Source organism: Plecotus auritus (assembly GCF_963455305.1).
Source record: "Plecotus auritus genome assembly, chromosome: 5".
NCBI lineage: Eukaryota > Metazoa > Chordata > Mammalia > Chiroptera > Vespertilionidae > Plecotus > Plecotus auritus.
In genome coordinates, this window is record NC_137776.1 from 99,927,527 (window position 1) to 99,939,592 (window position 12,066).

A 12,066-nucleotide genomic window follows, 5' to 3' on the forward strand; every position below is an offset into this window, starting at 1 on the left:
ACAGAAGGACAGTTCCCCAGGAATTAAGAAACAAGCTGGCTCTCAGTTCGCTATGAAATTTAAGTGACGATGGAGGGTGCTGGTCTTTTCTCCCATTTTGGAAATGGTTTTCAGGGCCTCAACACTGCTGTTTCCCGGATTTCAAAGTCCATATGCAGGGCTTACTGGGCCCTCAGTTCGCTAGGAAATTAAAGTGAACATGGAGGGGGCTTGGATTTTTTCCCAGTTTGTAAAGTGTTTTTAGGCCCTCAACACTGCTGTTTTCCGAATTTCAAAACCCATATAACAGGCTGTCAGAGTCGCAGGTCACTGCAGGGTGAGATGCCTTCATGTTGGGGAGTATGGGGGATCCCGGCCACATGGACACCCAGGGTTGTCTTAAAGGAGTGCTGGGGGCGCACTGCTGGCCACCATTCCACCGGGAAAGAGGCAGTCTGTGAGCAGAAGTTTACCTGGGGCTGTTGGTGTTAGGCCCTTAAGCCAACTTGCAGAGATTGGGAAATCACCCCTCTTCTTAAGAGATAAGTAGCCAGCCAGTGTGGCTCATTAGTGAGGTGAATAAGGGCCTGGGGAACAGTGGGAAATAGCTAAATGAACAAGGGTTGGGACCAGGTAACCAGTTTAAAGTGTTCATATCATCAATGGGGAGGTGCCTGTTGCACAGTCAGAAGGGCTGAGGTGAATAAGCATATGGTCAGGCCCAGCTGAACAGCCGAAAGTTGTCTGATGGATAAGGGATTGGGGATCGGAGACCAGAGGGAATTGCTGATGTCATCAATGGGAGGGGCTACGTGTACAGACTGAAGTGCTCACCTGTTTATATCTTTGGGGCCCGGGGATTGCCCAGGAAATGCTGACGTCATCAAGGGGGAGGAGCCACGTGGGCAGACAGAAGTGGAAACGAGGTCAAGTGGTTGGGCTTGTCCCAGTAAAGAGCCAGAAATCCTCTGGTAGACCAGGGCTTCCTGCTAGGTCAACAGCTGGAAGTGGTCAATTGTAAAGGCTGGTGATGCCAGGTGAATGGATTGCAGGATCCCAAGAGTTCGGAAACTCCCCTACTTTATGTGGTCCATACCCCAGAAGGCAGCTAGAACATAGCTGTCCTCATGGAAGGACAGTACACCAGGAATTAAGCAAAAAGCTGGCCCTCAGTTCGCTACGAAATTTAGGTGACCATTGAGGGGGCAGGTCTTTGCTCCCAATCTGGAAAGGGTTTTCAGGGCCTCAACACTGCTGTTTCCCAGATTTCAAAGTCCATAAGCAGGGCTGACAGAGTCGCAGGTCACTGCAGGAGGAGATGCGACCCAGTTGGGGAGCATGGGGTATCGCTGGCCTTATGGACACACAGGGTTGTATGAAAAGAGTGCTGGGGGCATGCTGCTGGCCACCATACCACTGGGGAAGAGGCAGTCTGTGAGCAGAAGGTTTCCTGAGGTTGTGGGTGTTAGGCCCTTAAGCCAACTCCAGAGATTGGGAAATCACCCCTGTTCTTTGGAGTAAATAGCCAGCCACTGTGGCTCATTGGTGAGGCGAACAACGGCCTGCAGTACAACGGGAAATAGTCACGTGAACAAGGGTTGGGACTCGGTAACCAGTTTAAAGTGTTCATATCATCAACAGGGAGATGACAGGTGTACAGTCAGAAGGGCTGAGGTGACCAAGGATATAGTCAGGCCCAGGTGAACAGCCGGAAGTGCTCTGGTGGGTCAAAGCTTGGGGACTGGGGACCCGCAGGAAGTCATCACAAGGGAGGGGCCACGTGTAGAGGTTGAACGGCTCAGTTGGTTATGGGTTTGTGGCCCGGGCACCTGCTGGAAGTGTTGTCATCATCAAGGGGGAGGGGCCACATCGAAAGTCTGAAGTGCTCAGTTGATTATGGTATTGTGGCCCGGGTACAGGCCAGATGTGCTGACATCATCAAGGGGGAGGTGCCACGTGGACAGCCTGTTGTGTTCGGCTGCTTAAGATTTTGGGACCTAGAACCAGCTGAGACTGCTGAGGTCATCAAGGGGAGGGGCCACGTGGACAGCCAGAGGTGATAACGAGGCCGAGTGGTTGGGCTTGTCCCAGAGAACAGCCAGATATCCTCAGGCAGACCAGGGCTTGCTTCTAGGCCAACAGCTGGAAGTGGTCAAATGGAAAGGTGGGAGAGCCAGGAGAATACATTGAGGATCCCAAGAGTTCGGAGACTGCCGAACTTCCTGTGGTCCATATTCTGGATGGCAGCGAGAAGCTAGCTCTCCTCACGGAAGAACAATTCCCCAGGAATTAAGCCAAAAGCTGGCTCTCAGTCCGCTACGAATTTTAAGTGACCATGAAGGGTGCTGGTGTTTTCTCCAAGTTTGGAAAGGGTTTTTAAGGCCTCAACACTGCTGTTACCCAGATATCAAAGCCCATATGCAGGGCTGTCAGAGTCGCAGGTCACTGCAGGGTGAGATTACCCCGTGTTTGGGGTCATGGGGGATCACGGCCTCATGGAAACCGAGAGTTATCTTAAAGGAGTGCTGGGATCAAAGTGCTGGCCAACATCCCACCATAAAAGAGGCAGACTGTGAGCAGAAGATTACCTGGGTCTGTGGGTGTTAGGCCCTTAAGCCAACTTCCAGAGACTGGGAAATCAGCCCTCTTCTTAAGAGTTAAGTAGCCAGCCAGTGTGGCTCATTGGTGAGGTGAACAAGAGCCTAAGGAACAGTGGGAAATAGTGAAATGAACAAGGGTTGAGACCCGATAACCAGTTTAAAGTGTTCATGTCATCAAGGGGGAAGCGCCACGTGGACAGACAGAACTGCTGAGGTGACCAAGGATATGGTGAGGCCCAGGTGAACAGCCGGAAGTGCTCTGGTGGATTAAAGGTTGGGGATCGTGCACTGATAAGAAGTGCTGATGCCATTCACAGGGGTGGGGGGGGCACGGCACATGTAGAGGCTGTAGTGCTCAGGTGGTTATGGGTTTGCATCCGGGTACTGGCCAGAAGTGATGACGTCATCATGGGGGAGGTTCACGTGGACAACCCAAGGTGTTCAGGTGGTTAAGATTTTGGGGCCCAAGACCAGCTGAGACTGCTGACGTCATCAAGGGGAGGGGCCACCTTGACAGCCAGAAGTGGTAACGAGACCGAGTCGTTGGGCTTGTCCCAGTGAACAGTCAGAAAACCTCAGGTAGACCAGGCCTGATGCCAGGTCAACAGCTGGAAGTGGTCAAGTGAAAAGGCTGATAGAGCCAGGAGAATACACTGGAGGATCCCAAGAGGTCGGAAACTACCGAACTTCCTGTGGTCCATACTCTGGAAGGCATCAGGAATGTAGCTCTCCTCATGGAAGGACATTTCCCCAGGGATTAAGGGAAAAGCTGGCCCTCAGTTCCCTATAAAATTTAAGTGACCATTGAGGGCCAGGCCTTTGCTCCCAGTTTGGAAAGGGTTTTCAGGGTTTCAACACTGTGGTTTTCCATATTTCAAATCACATTGGCAGGGCTGTCAGAGTCACAGGTAACTGCAGGGTGAGATGCCCCCATTTTGGAGAGCTTGGTGGATCCCTGGCCTCCTGGACACTCTGGGTTGTCTGAAAGGAGTGCTGGGGGCGCGCTGCTGGACACCATTGCACCGGAGAAGAGGCAGTCTGTGAACAAAAGTTTACCTGACGTTGTGGGTGTTAGGCCCTTAAGCCAACTTCCAGAGATAGGAAAATCACCCCTGTTCTTATGAGCTTAGGGCCAGCCAGTTTGGCTCCTTTGTGAGGCGACCAAGGGCCTGGGGAACAGCAGGAAATTGTCACATGAACAAGGGTTGGGACTCAGTAACCAGTTTAAAGTGTTCATATCATCAATCGGGAGTTGCCAGGAGGCAGTCCGAAGGGCTGAGATGACCAAGGATATGGTAAGGCCCAGGTGAACAGCTGGAAGTGCTGTGATGGATAAAAAGTTGGGGATCCGGGACCGGCAGGAAGTGCAGACGTAATCACGGGGAAGGGGCCACGTGTAGAGGCTGAGGTGCTCAGGTGTTTATGGGTTTGTGGCCCGGGGACCAGCCGAAAGTGCTGACGTCATCAAGGGGAAGGGGCCACATCGGGAGGCTGAAGTGCTCAGCTGGTTATGGGATTGTGGCCCTGGTACAGGCCAGAAGTGCTGACGTCATCAAGAAGGAGGGCCACGTAGACAGCCTGAAGTGTTTAGCTGCTTAAGATTTTGGGACCTAGAACCAGCTTAGTCATCTGACATCATCAAGGGGAGGGGCCGCAATGACAGCCAGTGGAAAGGAGGCCGAGTGGTCGGGCTTGTCCTGGTGAATAGCCAGAAATCCTCAGGTATATCAGGGCTTGCTGCCAGGCCAACAGCTGGAAGTGTTCAAATGTAAAGGCTGGTAGAGCCAGGGGAATGCATTGGAGAATCCCAAGAGGACGGAAACTCCCAAACGTCCTGTGGTTTATACTCTGGAATGCAGCGAGAAGGTCTCTGTCCTCACGGAAGGAGAGTTCCCCAGGAATTAAGTAAAAATCTGGCCCTCAGTTCGCTACGAAATTTAAGTGACCATGGAGGGGTCAGGTCTTTGTTCCCAGTTTGGAAAGGGTTTTCAGGGCCTCAGCAATGCTGTTTTCTTGGTGTCAGAGCCCATAGGCAGGGCTGTCAGTGTAGCAGGTCACTGCAGGGTTAGTTGACCCCGGGATGGGGAGCATGGGGGAACCCGGCCTCATGGACACCCAGGGTTGTCTTAAAGGGTGCTGGGGTCATACTGCTGGCCACCGTCCCACCGGGATATAGGCAATCTGTGAGCAGAAGGTTACCTGGGGCTATGGGTGTTAGCCCTTAAGCCAACTCCAGAGATTGGGAAATCACCCCTGTTCTTAGCAGTTTATAGCCAGCCACTGTGGCTCATTAGTGAGGCGAACAACGGCCTCTGGTACAGCGGGAAATAGTCACATGAACAAGGGTTGGAACCCGCTAAGCAGTTTAAAGTGTTCATATCATCAATAGGGAGATGCCATGTGGACAGTTAGAAGTGCTGAGGTGACCAAGGACATGGTCATGCTCAGGTGAACAGCCGGAAGTGCTCTGCTCGGTAAAAGCTTGGGGACCGGGGACCTGCAGGAACTGCTGACTTCATCACGAGGGAGGGGCCACGTCTAGAGGCTGAAGTGGTCAGTTGGTTATGGGTTTGTGGCCCGGGCACCTGCCGGAAGTGCTGACATAATCAAGGGGGAGTGGCCACATCGAAAGGCTTAAGTGCTCGGTTGATTATGGGATTGTGGCCCCTGTATAGGCCAGAATTGCTGATGTCATCAAGTGGGAGGGGCCACGTGGGCAGCCTGAGGTGTTCAGCTGATTAAGATTTTGGGACCTAGAACCAGCTGAGACTGCTGAGGTCATCAAGGGGAGGGGCCACGTGGACAGCCAGAGGTGATAACGAGGCCGAGTGGTTGGGCTTGTCCCAGAGAACAGCCAGAAATCCCCAGGGAAACCAGGCCTTGTTGCCAGGTCAACAGCTGGAAGTGGTCAAGTGTAAAGGCTGGGAGAGCCAGGAGAATACATTGAGGATCCTAAGAGTTCCGAAATTGCCAAATGTCCTGTGGTCCATACTCTGGATGGCAGCGAGAAGGTAGCTCTTCTCACGGAAGGACAATTCCCAAGGAATTAAGCAAAAAGCTGGCTCTCAGTTAGCTACGAACTTAAGTGACCATGTAGGGTGCTGGTCTTTTCTCTCAGTTTGCAAAGGGTTTTCAGGGCCTCAACACTGCTGTTTCCTGGATTTCAAAGCCCATAGGCAGGGCTGTCAGAGTAGCAGGTCACTGCAGGGTTAGTTGACCCCGTGTTTGGGAGCATGGGGGATCCCGGCCTCATGGACACCCAGGGTTGTCTTAAAGGTTGCTGGGGGCATACTGCTGGCCACCGTCCCACCGGGGAATAGGCAATCTGTGAGCAGAAGGTTAACTGGGGCTTTGGATGTTAGGCCCTTAAGTCAACTCCAGAGATTGGGAAATCACCCCTGTTCTTACGAGCTAAGAGTCAGCCACTGTGGCTCATTGGTGAGGCGAACAAGGGCCTGGGGTACAGGGGGAAATAGTCACATGAAAAAGGGTTGGGACCTGTTAACCAGTTTAAAGTGTTCATATCATCAATGGGGATGTGCTAGGTGGACAGGCAGAAGGGCTGAGGTGACCAAGGATATAGTCAGGCCCAGGTGAACAGCCAGAAGTGCTCTGGTGGGTAAAGGCTTTGTGACCGGGGACCAGCACAAAGTGCTGACGTCATCTCGAGGGAGTGGCCACGTGTAGAGGCTGGAGTGCTCAGGTGGTTATGGGTTAGTGGCCCTGTGACCCGCCGGAATTGCTGACATCATCAAGGGGGAGGGGCCACATGGACAGCCTGAGGTGTTCAGGTGGTTAAGATTTTGGGACCTACTACCACCTGAGACTGCTGAGGTCATCAAGGGTAGGGGTCACGTGGACAGCCAGAATTGATATCGAGGCCGAGTGGTTGGGCTTGTCCTAGAGAACAGCCAGAAATCCTCAGGTAGACCAGGGCTTGCTGCCAGGTCAACAACTGGAAGTGGTCAAGTGTAAAGGCTGATAGAGCCAGGAGAATACATTGGAGGATCCCAAGAGGTCGGAGACTGCCGAACTTCCTGTGGTCCATACTCTGGAAGGCAGCGAGAAGGTAGCTCTCTTCACGGAAGGACAATTCCCCAGGAATTAAGCAAAAAGCTGGCTCTCAGTTAGCTACGAACTTAACTGACCATGTAGGGTGCTGGTCTTTTCTCTCAGTTTGGAAAGGGTTTTCAGGGCCTCAACACTGCTGTTTCCTGGATTTCAAAGCCCATATGCAGGGCTTTCAGAGTCGCAAGTCACTGCAGGGTGAGATGACCCCGTGTTTGGGGGCATGGGAGATCCCGGCCTCATGGAAACCAAGGGTTGTCTTAAAGGAGTGCTGGGGGCGCACTGCTGGCCACCATTCCACCGGGAAAGAGGCAGTCTGTGAGCAGAAGTTTACCTGGGGCTGTTGGTGTTAGGCCCTTAAGCCAACTTCCAGAGATTGGGAAATAAGCCCTCTTCTTAAGAGATAACTAGCCAGCCAGTGTGGCTCATTGGTGAGGTGAAAAAGGGCCTAAGGAACAGTGGGAAATAGTCAAATGAACAAGGGTTGGGACCCAATAACCAGTTTAAAGTGTTCATATCATCAATGGAGAGGCGCCAGGTGGACAGTCAAAATTGCTGAGGTGACCAAGGATATGGTGAGGCCTAGGTGAACAGCCGGAAGTGCTCTGGTGGATTAAGGGTTGGGTATCGTGTACCGATAGGAAGTGCTGATGTCATTTAAGGGGGGAGGTGGTGCGGGGCACGTGTAGAGGCTGTAGTGCTCAGGTGGTTATGGGTTTGTGTCCAGGTACTGGCCAGAAGTGATGACGTCATCATGGGGGAGGTTCCACGTGGACAGCCCAAGGTGTTCAGGTGGTTAAGATTTTGGGGCCCAGGACCAGCTGAGACTGCTGACGTCATCAAGGGGTGGGGCCACATTGACAGCCAGAAGTGGTAACGAGACCGAGTGGTTGGGCTTGTACCAGTGAGCAGTCAGAAAACCTCAGGTAGACCAGGCCTGCTGCCAGGTCAACAGCTGGAAGTGGTCAAGTGTAAAGTCTGGTAGAGCCAGGAGAATACACTGGAAAATCCCAATAGGTCGGAAACTGCCGAACTTCCTGTGGTCCATACTCTGGAAGGCATCAGGAATGTAGCTCTCCTCATGGAAGGACATTTCCCCAGGAATTAAGCAAAAAGCTGGCCCTCAGTTCCCTACAAAATTTAAGTGACCATTGAGGGCTAGGCCTTTGCTCCCAGTTTGGAAAGCGTTTTCAGGGTTTCAACACTGTTGTTTCCCATATTTCAAATCCCATTTGCAGGGCTGTCAGAGTCACAGGTAACTGCAGGGTGAGATGCACCTATGTTGGAGAGCTTGGGGGATCGCTGGCCTCATGGACGCTCTGGGTTGTCTGAAAGGAGTGCTAGGGGCGCGCTGCTGGACACCATCCCACCGGGGAATAGGCAGTCTGTGAACAAAAGTTTACCTGAGGTTTTGGGTGTTAGGCCCTTAAGCCAACTTCTAGAGATTGGGAAATAACCCCTGTTCTTATGAGCTAAGCGCCAGCCAGTTTGGCTCCTTTGTGAGGCGACCACGGGCCTGGGGAACAGGAGGAAATAGTCACATGAACAAGGGTTGGGACCCGGTAACCAGTTTAAAGTGTTCATGTCATCAATGGGAAGGTGCCAGGTGGACAGTCAGAAGGGCTCAGGTGACCAAGGAATAGTCAGGCCCAGGGGAACAGCCGGAAATGCTCTGGTGGGTAAAGGCTTGAGGACCGGGGACCACCAGGAAGTGCTGATGTCATCACGAGAGAGGGGCCATGTGTAGAGGCTGAAGTGCTGACATGGTTATGGGTTGTGACCTGGGGACCCTCCGGAAGTGCTGACGTCATAAAGGTTGAGTTCCTCATTGAAAGGCTGTAGTACTCAGTTGATTATGGGATTGGGACCCCGGTACTGGCCAAAAGTTCTGACTTCATGAAAGGGGAGGGGACATGTGGAAAGCCTGAAGTGTTCTGGTGGTTAAGATTTTGGGGCCCAGGACCAGATGAGACTGCCTACGTCATCAAGGAGAGGGGCTACATGGACAGCCAGAAGTGGAAACGAGGCTGAGTGGTTGGGCTTGTCCAGTAAAGAGCCAGAAATCCTCAGGTAGACCAGGGGTTACTGCCAGGTCAACAGCTGGAAGTGGTCAATTGTAAAAGCTAGTGGTGCCAGGTGCATGCAATGGAGGATCCCAAGAGGTCGGAAACTCCCCAACTTCCTGTGGTTTATACTCTGGAAGGCAGCGGGAAGGTACCAGTCCTCACGGAAGGATAGTTCCCAAGGAATTAAGTAAAAAGTTGGCCCTCAGTTCATTACAAAATTTAAGTGACCATGGACGGGTCAGGTCTTTGTTCCCAGTTTATATAGGGTTTTCATGGCCTCAACACTGCTGTCTCCCGGATTTCAAAGCCCATATGCAGGACTGTCAGAGTAGCAGGTCACTGCAGGGTGAGATGCCCCCGTGTTGGGAAGCATGGGGGATCCCTGGCCTCATGGACACCCAGGGTTGTCTTAAAGGAGTACTGCGGCGCGCTGCTGGCCACCATCCCACTGGGAAAGAGGCAGTCTGTGAGCAGAAGGTTACCTGTGGCTTTGGGTGTTAGGCCCTTAAGCCAACTCCAGAGATTGGGAAATCACCCCTGTTCTTACTAGCTAAGAGTCAGCCACTGTGGCTCATTGGTGAGGCGAACAAGGGCCTGGGGTACAGGGGGAAATAGTCACATGAAAAAGGGTTGGGACCTGTTAACCAGTTTAAAGTGTTCATATCATCAGTGGGGATGTGCTAGGTGGACAGGCATAAGGACTGAGGTGACCAAGGATATAGTCAGGCCCAGGTGAACAGCCAGAAGTGCTCTGGTGGGTAAAGGCTTTGTGACCGGGGACCAGCACAAAGTGCTGACGTCATCTCGAGGGAGTGGCCACGTGTAGAGGCTGGAGTGCTCAGGTGGTTATGGGTTAGTGGCCCTGGGACCCGCCAGAATTGCTGACATCATCAAGGGGGAGGGGCACATGGACAGCCTGAGGTGTTCAGGTGGTTAAGATTTTGGGACCTACTACCACCTGAGACTGCTGAGGTCATCAAGGGTAGGGGTCACGTGGACGGCCAGAATTGATATCGAGGCCGAGTGGTTGGGCTTGTCCCAGAGAACAGCCAGAAATCCTCAGGTAGACCAGGGCTTGCTGCCAGGTCAACAGCTGGAAGTGGTCAAGTGTAAAGGCTGATAGAGCCAGGAGAATACATTGGAGGATCCCAAGAGGTCGGAGACTGCCGAACTTCCTGTGGTCCATACTCTGGAAGGCAGCGAGAAGGTAGCTCTCCTCTCAGAAGGACAGTTCCCCAGAAATATAGAAAAAGTTGGCCCTCAGTTCCCTACGAAATTTAAGTGACCATGGAGGGGGCTGGTCTTTTCCCCAGTTTCGAAAGGGTTTTCAGGGTCTCAACACTGCTGTTTCCTGGATTTCAAAGCCCATATGCAGGGCTGTCAGAGTCGCAGGCCAATGCAGGGTGAGATGCCCCCATGTTGGGGATCATGGGGAATCCCGGCCTCCTGGACATCCAGGGTTGTCTTAAAGGAGTGCTGGGGGCGCACTGCTGGCCACAATTCCACTGGGGAAGAGGCAGTCTGTGAGCAGAAATTACCTGAGGCTGTGGGTGTTAAGCCCTTAAGCCAACTTTCACCCCTTTTCTTATGAGCTAAGCGCCAGTCAGTGTGGTTCATTGATGAGGCGAACAAGGGCCTGGGGAGCGGCGGGAAATAGTCACATGAACAAGGGTTGGGACATGGTAACCAGTTTAAAGTGTTCATATCCTCAATGGAGAGGCGCCAGGTGGACAGTCAGAAGTGCTGAGGTGACCAAGGATATGGTCAGGCCCAGGTGAACAGCTGGAATTGCTCTGGTGGATTAAGGCTAGGGGACCGGGGACCAGCAGGAAATGCTGACATCATCACGGGGGAGGGGCCACGTGTAGAGTCTGAAGTGCTCAGTTCGTTATGGGTTTGTGGCCCGGGGACCTGCCTGTAGTGTTGACGTTACCAAGGGGCAGGGGCCTCATGGACAGCCAGAAGTGGTAAGGAGGCCAAGTGGTTGGGCTTGTCTCAGTGAACAGCCAGAAATCTTCAGGTAAACCAGGGCTTGCTGCCAGGTCAATAGCTGAAAGTGGTCAAGTGTAAACGCTATTAGAGCCAGGAGAATACATTGAAGGATCCCAAGAGGTCGGAAACTGCCGAACGTCCTGTGGTCCATACTCTGGAAGGCAGTGAGAAGGTAGCTCTCCTAACGGAAGGACAGCAAAAAGCTGGCCCTCAGTTTGCTATGAAATTTAAGTGACCATTGGCGGGGGCAGGTCTTTTTTCCCAGTTTGGAAAAGGTTTTCAGGGCCTCAACCCTGCTGTTTCCCAGATTTCAATGCCCATAGGCAGGGCTGTCATAGTCACAGGTCACTCCAGGGTGAGATGCCCCCATGTTGGGGAGCATGGGGGATCCCTGGCCTCATGGACATCCAGGGTTCTCTTAAAGGAGTGCTGTTGGTTTCCTGCTTGCCACTCTCCCACCAGGAAAGAGGCAATCCGTGAGCACAAGGTGACCTGGGGCTTCGGGTGTTAAGCCCTGAAGCCAACTTCCAGAGATTGGGAAGTCACCCCTCTTCTTAGTAACTAAGTAGCCAGCCTCTGTGACTCATTGGTGAAGCAAACAAGGGCCTGGGAAACAGTGCGAAATAGTCACATGAACTAGGGTTGGGGCCGGTAACTAGTTTAAAGTGTTCATATCATCAATGGGGAGGGGCCAGTTTGACAGCTGGAAGTGCTGAGGTGACCAAGGATATGTGCTGGCCCAGGTGAGCAGCCAGAAGTACTCTGGTAGACATTGGATTGAGGTTCGGTGACCAGCCTAAAGTGCTGATGTCATCAAGGGGGAGATGCCACATGGACAGCCAGAAACGCTAAGGTGAATAAGGGCTTGGTGCCCGATGTTGGCCCAGAAGTGCTACTGTCAACAAGCGGGAGGGGCCACTGGGACAGCCAAAAGTGCTCAGGTGGATAAGGGCTTGGGGTCCAAGGACCAGCAGGAAGTGTTTATGTCATCAATGGGGTGGGGCCAGGTGGACAGCCAGAAATGCTGAGGTGACCAAGGATATGGTCTGGCCCAGGTGAGCATCCAGAAATGCTCTGGTGGACAAGGGCTTGAGGTTCGGTGACCAGCCTGAAGTGCTGACGTCATCAAGGGGAAGAGGCCACATGGACAGCCAGAAACGCTCAGGTGGATAAGGGTTGGTGCCCGATGTTGGGCCAGAAGTGCTGCCATCCTCAACGGGGAGGGGCCATTGGGACAGCCAGAAGTGCTCAGGTGGATAAGGGTTTGGGCCCCAAGGGCCAGCAGGAAGTGTTGACGTCATCAAGGGGGAGGGGGCACGTGGACAGCCAAAAGTGCTCAAGTGGATAAGGACTTGGCCCAG

The 12,066-nt window shown here is 52.9% G+C and overlaps 1 pseudogene across 1 annotated transcript in view; it reads left to right on the plus strand.

Annotated features, from left to right (window-relative positions):
- LOC308248262 (protein SPT2 homolog) overlaps positions 1-8,678 on the plus strand; it is a 61,803-nt pseudogene extending 53,125 nt beyond the window's left edge. The window contains exon 2 of the transcript in view: positions 8,490-8,678. The product of the transcript in view is annotated as a protein SPT2 homolog (transcript). The remainder of the gene's footprint in view (positions 1-8,489) is intronic.
- The last annotated feature ends 3,388 nt before the right edge of the window (positions 8,679-12,066 follow it).